General features: G+C 42.7%; 1 protein-coding gene across 1 annotated transcript in view; it reads right to left on the bottom strand.

Annotated features, from left to right (window-relative positions):
* SNX7 (sorting nexin 7) overlaps positions 1–14,205 on the bottom strand; it is a 71,907-nt gene that overhangs the window by 1,954 nt on the left and 55,748 nt on the right. The gene's annotated exons all lie outside the window — the stretch shown is intronic.

Here is a 14,205-nt window from a genome sequence, read left to right as displayed (position 1 = left end):
TGGGAGTACTCTGATTTCTGATTTCTCTGAACTTTGGCCCATTTCATCCTCCCAGCTAGAAGTGGGAGGATGAAATACTGTAACAACCGGTTCTCCCAAAACCGAAAATGTGAGCATGTGGCATCGAAAAAAAGGCAACTATATAGGATGTGATAGTGCTAGGATGGGTGAGTAAGTCCAGCCGTTGATCGGAAATACCGGTTTGACCAAACCGGCAGCAGCCCACCACTGCTCCCAGTGTCCTAATATTTTTGGCAATTCCTTCTTCTTTTTGGATGAAAACCAAAAGGCACATTTACAATTTCCTACGTCGGATGATAGAGGGCATGGGATCTTGGATAATCTGAGGTGCATGGGAATACTTTTGAGTAACCCAGAATGGCTAACTCATTTCTCTAACTCCAGATCTCATTCCCACAAGAACAGAAGGGTCTCGGAACCCTCCTGCTGAGTATGATATTAAGTACTGAAGTTATGCTTTAAAGGCAGTGCTTCTCAAACTTGAGCAAATTATCCAGAACTGGATAAAAGAGATTTTTCTTTGGGTAACGACACCCAAACTCATTATCCAATCACAAGAGGGATATTTAAAGAAGAATTTTCTGATAAGCGATAAACAGGGCTTTTTGATAATCGATTTTGGATAATGAAGGAAAAACTTTGGGAAGCACTGTTTTAAGAAGTAATTAACCTGCACAAATAAGGTAGTAAACTATTCCAGATTAACTAACAAGTTTTTTGTAAGTGTACTATGATTATTGCTTTAATTTGGTATCTACTTGTAAAAAAAATAAGACCACTGAACTGGGAAATTCTAAGACAGCCATAATTCTCCTGAGGGCTGTGATAGTCTCATATAGAGCAAGTCAAGATAACATATTATTGCTCTCAGCACAACTACTGTGAGCCAAGGGAATGTTTGATTGCTCTCAGCTCAGAGATCTAATATTTACTATGCTGGCAAAGAAATTACTTCACACTCTTAAATACTTCATGATCCTCACTAATGCTCCAGATAGGATTAAGGCATAATTATCATAGTTGCCAATGTAATGTACACACAGCTGACTTCAGTACCAAAATGTTTTGCAGGCTTAACCTGCCATTGCTGAAACCGATGCCATCATTCCTATAAGTTGAGATAATACTTCAATGCAATGGGTAGTTTCTGCCTTTATATTTTCGGGTAGTTATCACCTGCTGGAAGCCCGTAAAAAATTCATGAGTAATTGATGGCAAATTACATATCCCATCATATAAGAGCCATGGTGGCACAGTGGTTAGAATGCAGTATTGCAGGCTAATTCTGCTGACCGGCTCAAGGTTGACTCAGCTTTCCATCCTTCTGAAGTCCTTAAAATGAGGATCCAGATTGTTGAAGGCAATATGCTGATTCTGTAAACTGCTTAGAGAGGGCTGTATAGCATTATGAAGCGGTATATAAGTCGAAGTGCTATTGCTAGATGCATAAATTAGGAATTCCTGTATCATGTTCTTCTTTCCAGTTAGTTTGCACAAATGGCTCTTTCTTAGGATCAAGAGCCATGGTGGCAGAGTGGTTAGAATGCAGTGTTGCAGGCTAACTCTGCCCATTGTCGGGAGTTCGATCTGGACTAGCTGAAGGTTGACTTAGCCTTCCATCCTTCTGAGGTCGGTAAAATAGGTACCCAGATTGTTGGAGACAATATGCTAATGTTGTAAACTGCTCAGGGAGTGTTATAAAACATTGTGGAGCAGTATAAAACTCTTAGTGCTATTGTCCTCAACTCATTTTTCATGCTAAGTAACTGGAAAAGAATGAATTTCAGAGCTGCTAGTCTCGGAAGGAATGGCAATTCCACAGCTGATGTTCTCCAGAAGCAAAGCCTTGAGCCCAAGGCGCAGAGACCTACTTTTATGTTCACGTGGCTAATTATGTATCTTGTCAATTGGAGCAGAGCACTTAGCTTAAATAACAAAATATGTTACAGAAGAATCTGAATTCCCAAACACATGTTTGGTTACATAAATGAATATAAGTTTAAAAAATTGAGAAGATGCATCCACTAAAAATGGAGCGGACAACCACAGTAAGAGCCAAGGTGGCGCAGTGGTTAAATGCAGCACTGCAGGCTACTGCTAGATCAGCAGTTCAGCGGTTCAAATCTCACCGGCTCAGGGTTGACTCAGCCTTCCATCCTTCCGAGGTGGGTAAAATGAGGACCCAGATTGTTGGGGGCAATATGCTGACTCTCTGTAAACCGCTTAGAGAGGCCTGAAAGGCCTATGAAGCGGTATATAAGTCTACTGCTATTGCTATCTACTGCTACTGTGAGTAAATTGGCTCTTCATAATTCCACTCTGGACAAGAAGATGACTTGAAATCACCCACAAATGCTCCATACAGTTGCTTCTTGCACGGAGACCACAAGACAGTGGTTTCTGATGGGTTTAGAGAACTGGGAGATGAGGGAATAGTCCTCTCGCTCAAACCATGTTTGGTGCCTTTAAGGACATTTAACATACTTTTTTGTAAACACTTTCATAAATTGTTTGTTTTCAGCTAATAGGAATATTTGGCTCAACAGGTTTTTTTTTAAACTTTTATTTTATCAATTTCATATATACATTCACAATTATATGATCTCATAACTGTTATTAATAATATGTATTTATAACAATTTTTCCCTACAGTTGACAATATACTTGAAGATTGCTTTCTTACCATCCCATAGATCCATCTTATCTTACAATGGTCCTACTTCTTCTTCCCTCCCTCCCTCTTTCTTTCCCTCGTTTCTTCTCTCCTGCTCTCCTTCCTTCCCTCCTTCCTTCCCTCCCTCCTTCTCCCTTCCCTCCTTCTCTCCTTCCTTCCTTCGGCTCAACAGGTTTTTATAGCACCTGGTGATTTGCCTTTAGTCCTTAGCAAACAAAATGTTAAATACAAGTTTCAGGACTTAAATTCTTTTTCTTTTGAAACTAACAGCAAAAAGGGTGATTAGACTTTTGATATTGGAAAGTTACAAATGGACTAAGGATCGAGACGGGTTTGGAATAAGAATTTGGAATTAATTATAGAAACACTTCTCATGGGAAAATGTTTTTTTTAAAAATTAGCTTAATAAAAAAAATCTGGTAGGATGCGACTTTGAAGGCTGAACACCAGAGGGAACCAGAAGGAACTAAATATTACAATTAAAGGCGAACACTTAAATTTGACCTTCTAATATAGAACTGAGCAAAACATTTTACTGAAAGTTATTTTTGAACAACGGACCCAGACATTAATTTTAAAAGTGTCTGTCATTATAGATAGATAGTGTTTAAAAGAAGCTGTGGAAGAGGAACACTTTTTACCAGAGAAGATTGAAACTGCTCTGAAAGTAAATTTAAAAATGACAGGTTACAAGAATGATATGGAAAGAGGCTACAGTAGATCTACAAAATAAACTGGCTGATCTCTTTAAAAGGGATATACAAATAACAAATCAAATAACAAACCTGCATAATTTTTCCTATATTGGATTTACAATAGACGCTTGTTAAAGCTTCGGAGAATTTTGTGACAAAAGACAAAGAAAAAGTGAAAAGAAATCACGTTCCTTTATTTAAAAGACTAAAGATCAAGATTGTTAAAAAATAAAAGGAAGAAATATAAAGCAGGATTATTTTCATCAAGGTTAAAATAGGCATGTTATTATTTCTAGTAACCTTTAATGGACTTCTGCTGATAAAGACTGAAACAATGAGGCTTGATCATAGGTAAGAGATGAGATATTGGAGAACGTTGTGGCCCAACAGTGGCCGGCTGAGCCGTTGCTGGGATCTGACAGCTATGAACACAATGGCACTGCCCTGGAGGCTGAGGAAGAGTCTGGGGGGTGTTCGAAGTCAGAGCAGGGACTAGAGCAGTGTTTTTCAACCACTGTGCCGCGGCACACTAGTGTGCCGTGACATAGTGTAAGGTGTGCCATGGGAAAAACACTTTATATATAGTCAATATAGGCACAGAGTTAAATTTTTAAAACATTTTCTAATGGTGGTGTGCCTTGTGATTTTTTTCATGAAAAAAGTGTGCCTTTGCACAAAAAAGGTTGAAAAACACTGGACTAGACTAGAGAGGCTTGTTGGCCACCAGGTGGCGTCTGAGTCAGGGAGTAGTGAGGAAGAACAGAGGGAGGCTGTCCCTGATGTACGTATGCGTAGGGCTGAGAGGAGGAGGGAGCAGCTTTGGAAAAAGGCTCACAGAAGGAAATAGGAACAGGTGGCTACTAATTGGCGCCTCCTAGAGAGCTTATAGGTGGGGCAACGGAAGGGGAATTTTGCAAGAAACAACAGTTTACTAATACAGGCGTAGTGAAAGATTGGGAGAATTTCGTGAGTTCAAGCCTTGTTTCATAGAGATAATTTTCTGGGCTCCTAGCCAAGGGGTTGCTTATCTCCTTCCTTAGTTGTGGCAGACAGCCAAGTCTGCGTCAGTATATATTGGAGTCTTGGGACAGAACAGGAGAAGAATATCTTTTGTCGTATTTTAAAAGATGATAAACATTACTAAAATAATTTATATGTGTGATGATGGGGGAAGTCATTTCTTTATATATTTTTCTTTTTTCTTTATTATATTCTTATTTTTTTCCCCTTTTTCTTTTCTGCACTTTCTATTTTTTAGTTTGTAGTAATTACAACTGCCATAGTAAGCTGGTATGATCACATGGTGTTGCACTTTATGATTTCATTGCTTGGTGACAGAGTTCCCAGTCCCTATGATTGTTGTTAACCAAGGACCATACCAAAACTAATGGCTGTTTCAGCTTATCCACGGTTTAGTTTTTGCTGTTGTGCAAAAATACTACTATTCTTACTCATTCATTTATTAATTTGATGCACTTAAACTATGTGCGTCACACTTTTCTATGAACAAAAAACAACAATAATTTTGTATTTGGAAGTCTTAAGATTTTTTTTCCTCACAAAGGATGCCCACCGCTATTGGGATTTCTGAATGAAATGAGATGGCACAAAGGCCACTCTGCCTAAAGGAAATCTCCTATGATGTCTTATTATTTCAGCCAATTACCTGAACAGTTGTTGTAATTAGGAAGTTGAGTACAAAACTCTTGCCAGCCAGAAAGATTTTTAGGGAAGTGATGGGCATGACTCATCTAGCTGAATAGCAGATTACAAACACATCTTACCAGACAAACTGGTGGCCTTATTAATTTTATTTAAGCCATAAAATGTTAAGAGATTTCTAAGACGATTTTTAAAAGAGAAAAAGGATGTCAAGGTTCTGCTATAAATATAATAACACTTCAACATAAATATTTAAACTCATAAAGCAGAACAGGCAGTTTACGACAGATTCCTGGCCAGAGATCCCGTCATAAATTTTGAAAATGCTGACATGCAACTTAAAAAACTAGAAGAGCAGCAACGTTATTTTATCTTAATTAAAAAAAACACAAGAGTTTCTTCATCTTTTAAGGGCTTCATTGCCTATATAAAGCAGAAATTGAAGGAATTTTATTTCTTGCCAAAGTGAATATGAGGCTACTGCTTAAGCACCCCTTTCTCTCAGGTATACTGCTCCAACTAGCTTAATTCTCAGACATCTGAGTATAACTTGTGGAATTAATCATCTGCTTGACCAAGATCCAATAGGCATAGCTAATTCATTAAAGCGGTGTTCAACCTTGGCAAGTTTAAGCTGTGTGGACTTCAACTCCCAGAATTCCTCAGCCAGCCAGCTGACTGGGAGATGCTTAAACTTGCCAAGGTTGAGAAACACTGCACCAGGGGTGGGTTTCAACTGGTTCGCGGCGGTCCCCGCGATCCGGTTGGTCGCCGAACCCGGAAGTAAGTAACTTCCGGGAACGGCGAAGGCCCCCCCCCCACGTCCGCTCCTTACCCGGTTTTGCCGAATTCTGCGCTTCCACGCATGCGCAGGACGCATACAGCGCCTGCGCGATCCTCCAGGAGCAGCTGGAGCATCGCACAGACGCTAGTACGCATGTGCGCGCCGCGCGCATGCGCGAGGACACCGCCGGCCTCGTTCCAACCGAACCGGTTGGAACGGGGCGAGAAACCCACCCCTGCACTGCACTGAAGGTCAGGGTGCATACAATCAGGCAACTATTCTAACAATAGTAGTAAATTAACATATAACATCTTTATAAACAGAACTAGAATTTACAAGCAATTGAATGGGCTCCGGTAGAAAACTGGTTTTTCTTATGCCCAAGATTACAGCATAAAATTTAGGCTGCCTTTTTTTCAGTAATGGATAAGAAAACCTTCTACATTGATTCTGATACTGCAAACTTCAGCATTGCTTGGATACCCTAAGACACATGATTTAGGCCAGGGGGGTCAAACTCAATCCCATTTAGGATTTTGTTTGCCCTTGTGTGTGTGTGTGGCCTGATTGTCATAGCTGATTGTGTAGGCCGGGGAAGGGGTAACTTTTAAGTCTTGAGGAACAATAACTGAGGAGACAGCAGGAACAGTAACAGCAACCGTTTATTAACAGAACTTGTGACAGGCAAAAGGCAAGCAAACCCCGTCTGACAGCTATTTATACTTGTAGCTGTCAGACGGGGAACCAATGGGAAGTCTGCATTTTTCCCGCCGGCTGGCAGGTGCGTCTTGGCCAATCAGAGGCGCTTCACACAGCACCATCTGCTGGCCGCGTCCGATAGAACACAACACCGACACTTCATCATCTCTCGGACAGCCCCACAGGACAACTCTTGGCCTATTGCATTTAACACATCTGATCATCTCCTTTTTACTGTATCTTTTGAGGTAGTTCTGCTGAGGCATTGGGACTAATCTTAGATGTGAGCCAAGGGATCACAGTTGACTTAATATCCTGGCTTAATAACCTCCTGCAGGCCAGCTGATTTTCGGGTCTCCCTTGCACTTGGTCCTAGGAGGCTTCAGGGAGGCCTAAAACAGGGTTCGGTGTGTGTGTGTCGTGTGCATGTGCCAGGGAGCGGAGGTGGGGAAGTGCAGGAGCGTTGCACGTGCATGTGCAGGGGGATGTTGTGCGTGCATTGTATTATGGATGTGGGCATGTGCGCGCGTGCTGCCACACGTACGCAGACTTTTGGCAAGCAACGACAAAAAGCTTAGCCATCACTGCTCTTGCTCCTGCTGATCTAGCAATTGGAAAGCGAGTAATCAGAAGTAGGTAGATAGGTACTTGTTCTGACCCCCCCTCGTCCCACACCAACACACACTCCGAGCCAAAGATAAGTTACGGCATTTAATTAACAGACAGACAGGTCCTTGGCAGCAAACTGGCAAAGACAAGCTCGGGCAGCAATAAACACAGATAAGGTTTGGCAGCAATCCAGCCTGCCAAGCTCATAACAATGTTCTCCGACATTCGTTCCTGCGTTGACTTCTGCAAGAAGGGCGTGTGCACAAGGAGTCTTTTTATAGTCTGGAGAAGAGCCTAATGACCACCAGCTGAGTGCAATTACCTCCTGTAACTGCGCAATTGTTCCTGACACCTATTAGCTCTTCGGTGCCAGGCATCCAGGAACAACTCACTACTGGCTTCTGGCTCACTCTGCCTTGTCTCCTCCCCACTGGTCCAAGGCTCAGGTGCCTCCTGGTGGCCAACCAGCCTGTCTGAGCCCTGCTTGGAGTCAGAACCCTATCCAGGGTCCTCCACATCCTCCAGAGCCGACTCATAGGGCCCCTCGCTGTCGGAGTCTGGTGGCAGCTCCAACGGCTCCTGTTGGGCCACAACAGGTACCATTTCCCGAGGTATATTAATGGGGATGTGAAACCAGGCATTCCTAGGCAACAGTGATGTCATCGGTTAATTCTTTCAACCTGGAAGTGCCTTGGTGCTTCCGACATGAACACCAAAAAAACCCCACATCTTATGTAGCCTTAAACTGCTTTTTGCTTTCTCTGGAAGAACATCTGTTCAAGCATGATAATATCATTACTAATGAACTGTCCACTAAGACAATGAATTAAATATAGGTGTAGAATGACTCATAACCCCTCATCTTTTCTTCTCACAGATATGTGTAACAAACTCAAATCGTATCAGCCGCTCCATTTTACGAACAGTACACTCTTTTGATTGTCAAGCAGTTGTATTTGTGCATTCATCTTTTTCTTCCCATTCAAAATTCTCACTATTGTTTTCCCCCCCTTTTTTTTGGACAGAGATACTTGGTGCAGTATGTGTGAGAAATGTTTCACAATGCCAACATAGCATTGTATTTGAACTGTATGCATTCTCAATACTTGGCAGTTCAATGCATGATAACTCTACAGTAATTAAAGGTCTTGGAGTGACGTATAAAATGCATATGTGATAGCTCATTCCTTCATATGAATGCCTATGTTAGGAACCAATCTTGCTTATCTAATCTTTTCAGCATGCTAGAGGATCAAAGTTATTGCTATGATTTTGTTCACACAACATTCTCAAGCATGGATATTTTCATTACAGTTTAGGAAATGAATCCAATTTTCTGGATCTCCAGTGTCCATGACGCTTTATAAGAGCTAGGGAGCTTAGGGCAGAGATGATATTCAGCCAGTTCAGAGCACCCACCCCAGGTCTAAAACGTCTTATGTAGCCTGGTTTTTGATGCTGCGCGGACACGTGCACGATCAAAATCAGCACACCTGTGTGGAAGGTGTGTGCGTGTGCTCACATTTGTGAACTGGTGGTCAACTTATGTGAATCCCACCACTGTTTTAGGGGTAAAAGTGTTCCCACAGGTTTTATCTTGCTAGTCATGACCGACTTTAGGGGGGGAGTGCTCATCTCTATTCCTTAAGCCAAAGATGACTAGAATTAGGGCTCCTGGAAGATGTTTCCGTGGTCATGTGACTGGCATGACATCACACCATGTGGCAAAACATGGAACGCTGTAACCTTCCCACTTTCTTATATGCCGTACTGTTCTGACCCCTCCTCCGACCAGTAACGAATGCCGAGACAAGCTTAACTGGAATGTACTTTAATAGCAAGAAACCAAAACCTCGATGGCTGAAAGCCAAGCACAACAAACAGATAAGGACCTTGGCAGCAACTCAGACTAGCCTTGGCAGCAATCCAGCCTGCCAAGCTAGTTACAGAAGTTCTCCAGCTTTTAGTCAATGCGTTGACTTCTGCAAGAGGGGCGTGTGCACAGTCTTTTTATAGTCTGGAGAGGAGCCTAATGACCACCAGCTGAGTGCAATTACCTCCTGTACTTGTGCAACTGTTCCTTACGCCTATTAGCTCTTCGGTGCCGACCATCCAGGAACAACCCACTACTGACATCCGGCTCACTCTCCCTTGTCTCCTCCCCACTGGTCCAAGGCTCAGGTGCCTCCTAGTGGCCAACCAGCCTCTCTGCGCCCTGCTCGGAGTCGGAACCCTGTCCAGGGTCCTCCACATCCTCCAGAGCCGACTCATAGGGCCCCTCACGGTCGGAGTCTGGTGGCAGCTCCAACGGCTCCTGCTGGGCCACAACACAGTACTATTCATCTACTTGCATTTGCATGCTTTTGAACTGTTAGGTAGGTAGTTTGGGGTGGTAGGCACATGCCATAGAAGTCCCTGGGACTAGCCTGCCCTACCAGCGCCAGAAGAAGAGGCTTGTTATGCACCCTGTCTGCTAAGGAATTCTGGTGGACAGGCCAAGCAGAAGAGCCTTTTACACGGTGGCCTCATCCTTGTGAAACACTCCAAAGGTAAAGATTCCCCTTGCATATATGTGCTAGTCATTCCCAACTCTAGGAGGCAGTGCTCATCTCCGTTTCAAAGCCAAAGAGCCAGCGGTGTCCAAAGACGTCTCCGTGGTCATGTGGCCAGCAGGACTAAATGCTGAAGACGCATGGAACACTGTTACTTTCCCACCAAATTGGTCCCTATTTTTTATACTTGCATTTTTACGTGCTTTCAAACTGCTAGGTTGGCAGAAGCTGAGATAAGTAACTGGAGCTCACTCTGTTATACGGCACTAGGGATTTGAACCGCCAACCTTTCTGATCAACAAGCTCAGTGTCTTAACCCGACCCACTGCGTATGAAACATTCTACCGGCGTTGAAAAACTGGTCCCATCCTTTTGGCAGAGTATTAGCTTTTGTTTTGTCAACTGACTTAGGGACCTGAGATGGATGCTCACCACTGGATGCGATTGATGGAGTAAGAAGACCTCATATCTGTATCATCTGTCCTTTGGTTCCTGACTTTTTACATAGTTTTAAATTTCTAGCTGCTTTTCTATTTATCTTTTTACTATCCGTAAGTCGCCTAGAATCCTTGAAGAGATGGGTGGCATATAAATAATAAAATAAAATAGCTGTAGATTTACGGGGGTTTGCCCATTAACCAAAGGGCTGCAACACTGATGTGATTACAAAACATCAATCTTTTCAGAAAGCATTTATCCTTTTATATACAGCGATCCCTACTATTTATCTCGGCCTTTTTCCAGGGTAACAAAGCCTATTTTTTCCCCACACAAAGCACTGGGCTGAAGCCCAGTCACTAGATTATATCAGTAAGAAGGGATTATTACTCAGACAGCTAACTGACTAAATGCTCTGTTGAATTGGATAGTCCTTTGAACGAATGCAGCGTAGCTCTTCCTATATTCTTATGATAATAGAATCTTCTGTATATCATTTAATTAAAAATCAGTGTTCCACGGAGAATGTAAAAGACTTGGAAAGCACTTTTCCCTGCTAACTCATAGTGCGGGAAGTAACATTCTATCCCGTCTCAAGCCATCTATCTCAATGTAATCCATAGGGGTTGGGGGCTCATTTTTTAATAGTAATTTTATTAAAAATTACAATTAAAATGATAAAAACTAATATGAGCTAAAACAATAAAAAGAAAAAAGTTCGGGAGAGAGAAAAGTAGAAAAGAAATGAGAATATGCTAAAGACATATATAAAGGACTGACTTCCACTTTCATCACATACTAGCTGACAACCCGGCGTTGCCAGGGTATTTATTTATAGGGAGAAAATGTCTGGACCAAACATAATTTCTAATGTTGGATTTTCCCTCTTACCAGAGAGAGCCCCCTTGTGGAGTACTGTGACCACGGCAACTCCACTACGCTGTGCAGTAGAAGCCATTTTAAGACACAATAGACTGTATCTTAACAGAACACACACTCCGAGAGGTGTTAGAGGTGTCTTACCCCCCACAGTATTTGTTTCCAGAGAGTAAATAATCTGTGTACCAAGTTTGGTTGAAATTGCTCGAAGCATTCCAGAGTTATGCTGGAACATACACACACACACATACAGCCATATATATAGATAAACAATTTTAGTAATTCATCCCTTTCTCTTAAAATACAACCAATTATCTCTTCTTTCCATATCTTTGCCATTTAGTCCTAATTAGCAGAGGTCCAGTGAGAATGATCAGAGATAGCAACATACCTATTTTTTCTTTTCATTAATTTATTTCAAAAGAAAATGAATTTAAGTCTTATAACTTTAAAATTAAAGGCAAATATCAGGTATTTCGCTAAGGGCTGAAAGAAACTGACCAGGTGCTGTAAAACCTGCTGAGCCAAAGGTTCATCTAAAAAGCAGTCTGAAAATGATTAGAAAAAGTATGCAAACCAAGTGTCCTTTTGAAACTGCCCTAAAGTTTGAGCAAAAATGTCTATTCCCGCATCTCCCAGAGCTATCAACCTACTGTGGACTGCTATCTTGCAGTCTATTCGAGAAGAGCAATTGTATGGAGCACTTGTGGGCAATCTCAATTCCTCTTGTTGTCCAGAGAGACATTATAAAGACTTTGTCTACTCGCCAACTGTGGCAGTCACTAGTTACATGTCTTTGAAATCCTGTGCAGGATTTGGAAATTTCAGAAAAATATTCCCCTGCAGTTGCTATCTGAAGCCCCTGAACTGGTGATAAAAACACTTTGCAGGTATAAACCTACACCCAAACTGAATTATGCCTTTTCTGATATTTGTAGTGCTAGTTCCTGTCGGATTAAATGGTTCACCGACAAATGCGCGCTCGACAAAAGCGCACCGACAAAAGCGTGCCAAGAAAACCGTGAGTTCGAAATTGCGCCCACAGAAGGGCCCCAAAAAATACCAACAAAAGAGCGCCAACAAAAGCGCACCATCAACAAACAACGCAAAAACAACGTAATAACCCTAACCCTTACCCTAACCCTTACCTTAACCCTAATCGCGCTTTTGTCGGTGCGCATTTGTCGGCGTCCTTTTGTGGGTGTGATTTTGAACTCGCGGTTTTGTCGGCGCAGTTTTGTCGGGCGCAGTTTTGTCGAGCGCGCATTTGATGGGTCACAAGATTAAATGGCTCTGAAATTAGGTCTATGTGCATAAACACACAATACAATAAATAAGCAAAGACTAAAAACATGCTGACTGTTTTATTCGTAATAGAATTTTTATTCCTTGTCCTCAATTTGCTAGTTGCTGTCTGTCGGGCTAACCATAACCAAGCATAGCTTACTATGCATGTTACCCTATTACAGCGATGGCGAACCTTTTTTTGCTTGCGTGCCATAAGGGGGGGGGATGCACAGGGGGGTCGTGCGTGGGCTTACCGCACCCATAATGCAACGTGCGACCTCCCAGTGCCCATGCACGCACGAGAGGTGCTCCCTCCCATTTTTTGCATGCTTTTTTCGCCCTCCCCCAGGCTCCAGAGGCTTTATAGGAGCCTGGGGAGGGGGTAAACAGCCTCCCCCACCCCAGTTTGCTCATAGGGTCGTTTTTAATCCTTGGGAGGCTTCAGGGAAGCCTCCTTAAGCTTCCTGAAGCCTCTGGAAGGCTTAAACTGACCCTACGAGCAAACCGGAAGTCCATTCCCGAACTTCCAGTTTGCCCATAGGGCCGGTTTTTTCAGGGGGGGTGCGGGAGGCTCTTTTCACCCTCTCCAGGCTCCTGTAAAGCCTCTGGAGCTTGGGGAGGGCGAAAAATGGCTTTAAAAAAGCCTGAACACAAGCTGACAGGGCATCGCCTCGCGTGCCCTAACAAATGGCTCCGTGTGTCACCTGTGGCACGCATGCCATGGGTTCTCCATTCCAGCCCTATTATATATCAGTCATTCAGGTTCGTGGAGCAAGCTGACAGGTTGCAAATATAATATCAAGGATCATTAGGGCTGTACAACATTCAGATTCAAGTCCAAATGCTTTGGAGAATCCGGGGCTGCAAACACAGCATCTGTTTGCAAAAGATAAAACAGCTGCATGTTTTCCCAGGGCCGTGTGGTAACTGCTGATGCATCTGATTATGATGCTCTTAGTTACAGGTACAATTTCATTTTATGTGTGCTAGTAATGTTTATAAACTTATTTGCAAGCCTCTTCTTGTAAAGTGTTTTCAGGCTGAATTTCTAATTAAGCTCTAAACAAAGCATCGCTACCATCTGATGTTTCTCAGACAAGTTATCGACTTAAACAAGTCTTACTCTAATATGGAATGAAACAAATAGGAAATCTCTTCCGGCTGAAATCATGATTTAACAATATTTACACAAGACACATCTAGATTTCTCACTGATTGCATAGTCCTATTTTAACTAACTCCAGATGTCACCTCAAATATCTCAATGTACTCCCCCCCCCCCCGCTTCCCCATTTGGCAAAAAGTTTGATAAAAATAATCATAACAATCGGGAGTGTCAAACCAGATGCGTCACATGCGGGCCACGCCCACCCCAGCTCCGTGAAGGGGAAAAAAAATGTTGTGACATGTCAAACAATGGCAACGTGACACCATGAGTTTGAGATCAACCTAAAAAGGATATCCAGACACAAGCAACTGTGACCAGACCAAACTCACAGCTGGATGGATTGGAATCTAAATTGCTGTTGGCAGATTTAAAGGAGAAAAGAACTTGGTTTGGAAACTGCAGATTTGTTGGAGAAGGCTGAAAGGGATATGGGTTTACACAACTGTCCCACTCCATGGGAAGGATACTGCAAAATCTCCATTCCCTCCCCACTCCAGGGGAAGAATACTGCAAAATCTCCATTCCCTCCCCACTCCAGGGGAAGGATACTGTAAAATCTCCATTCCCTCCCCACTCCAGGGGAAGGATACTGTAAAATCTCCATTCCCACCCTACTCCAGGGGAAGGATACTGCAAAATCTCCATTCCCTCCTCACTCCAGGGGAAGGATACTGTAAAATCTCCATTCCCTCCTCACTCCAGGGGAAGGATACTGTAAAATCTCCATTCCCTCCCCA

The sequence above is a fragment of the Thamnophis sirtalis genome, unplaced genomic scaffold (genome assembly GCF_051295495.1).
Source record: "Thamnophis sirtalis isolate CommonGarterSnake01/CBP01778 unplaced genomic scaffold, rThaSir2_p1.2 scaffold_7, whole genome shotgun sequence".
In the NCBI taxonomy this organism is placed as follows: domain Eukaryota; kingdom Metazoa; phylum Chordata; class Lepidosauria; order Squamata; family Natricidae; genus Thamnophis; species Thamnophis sirtalis.
Note: the sequence above shows the minus strand (reverse complement) of the source record. Positions and strands in the feature narration are given on the sequence as shown.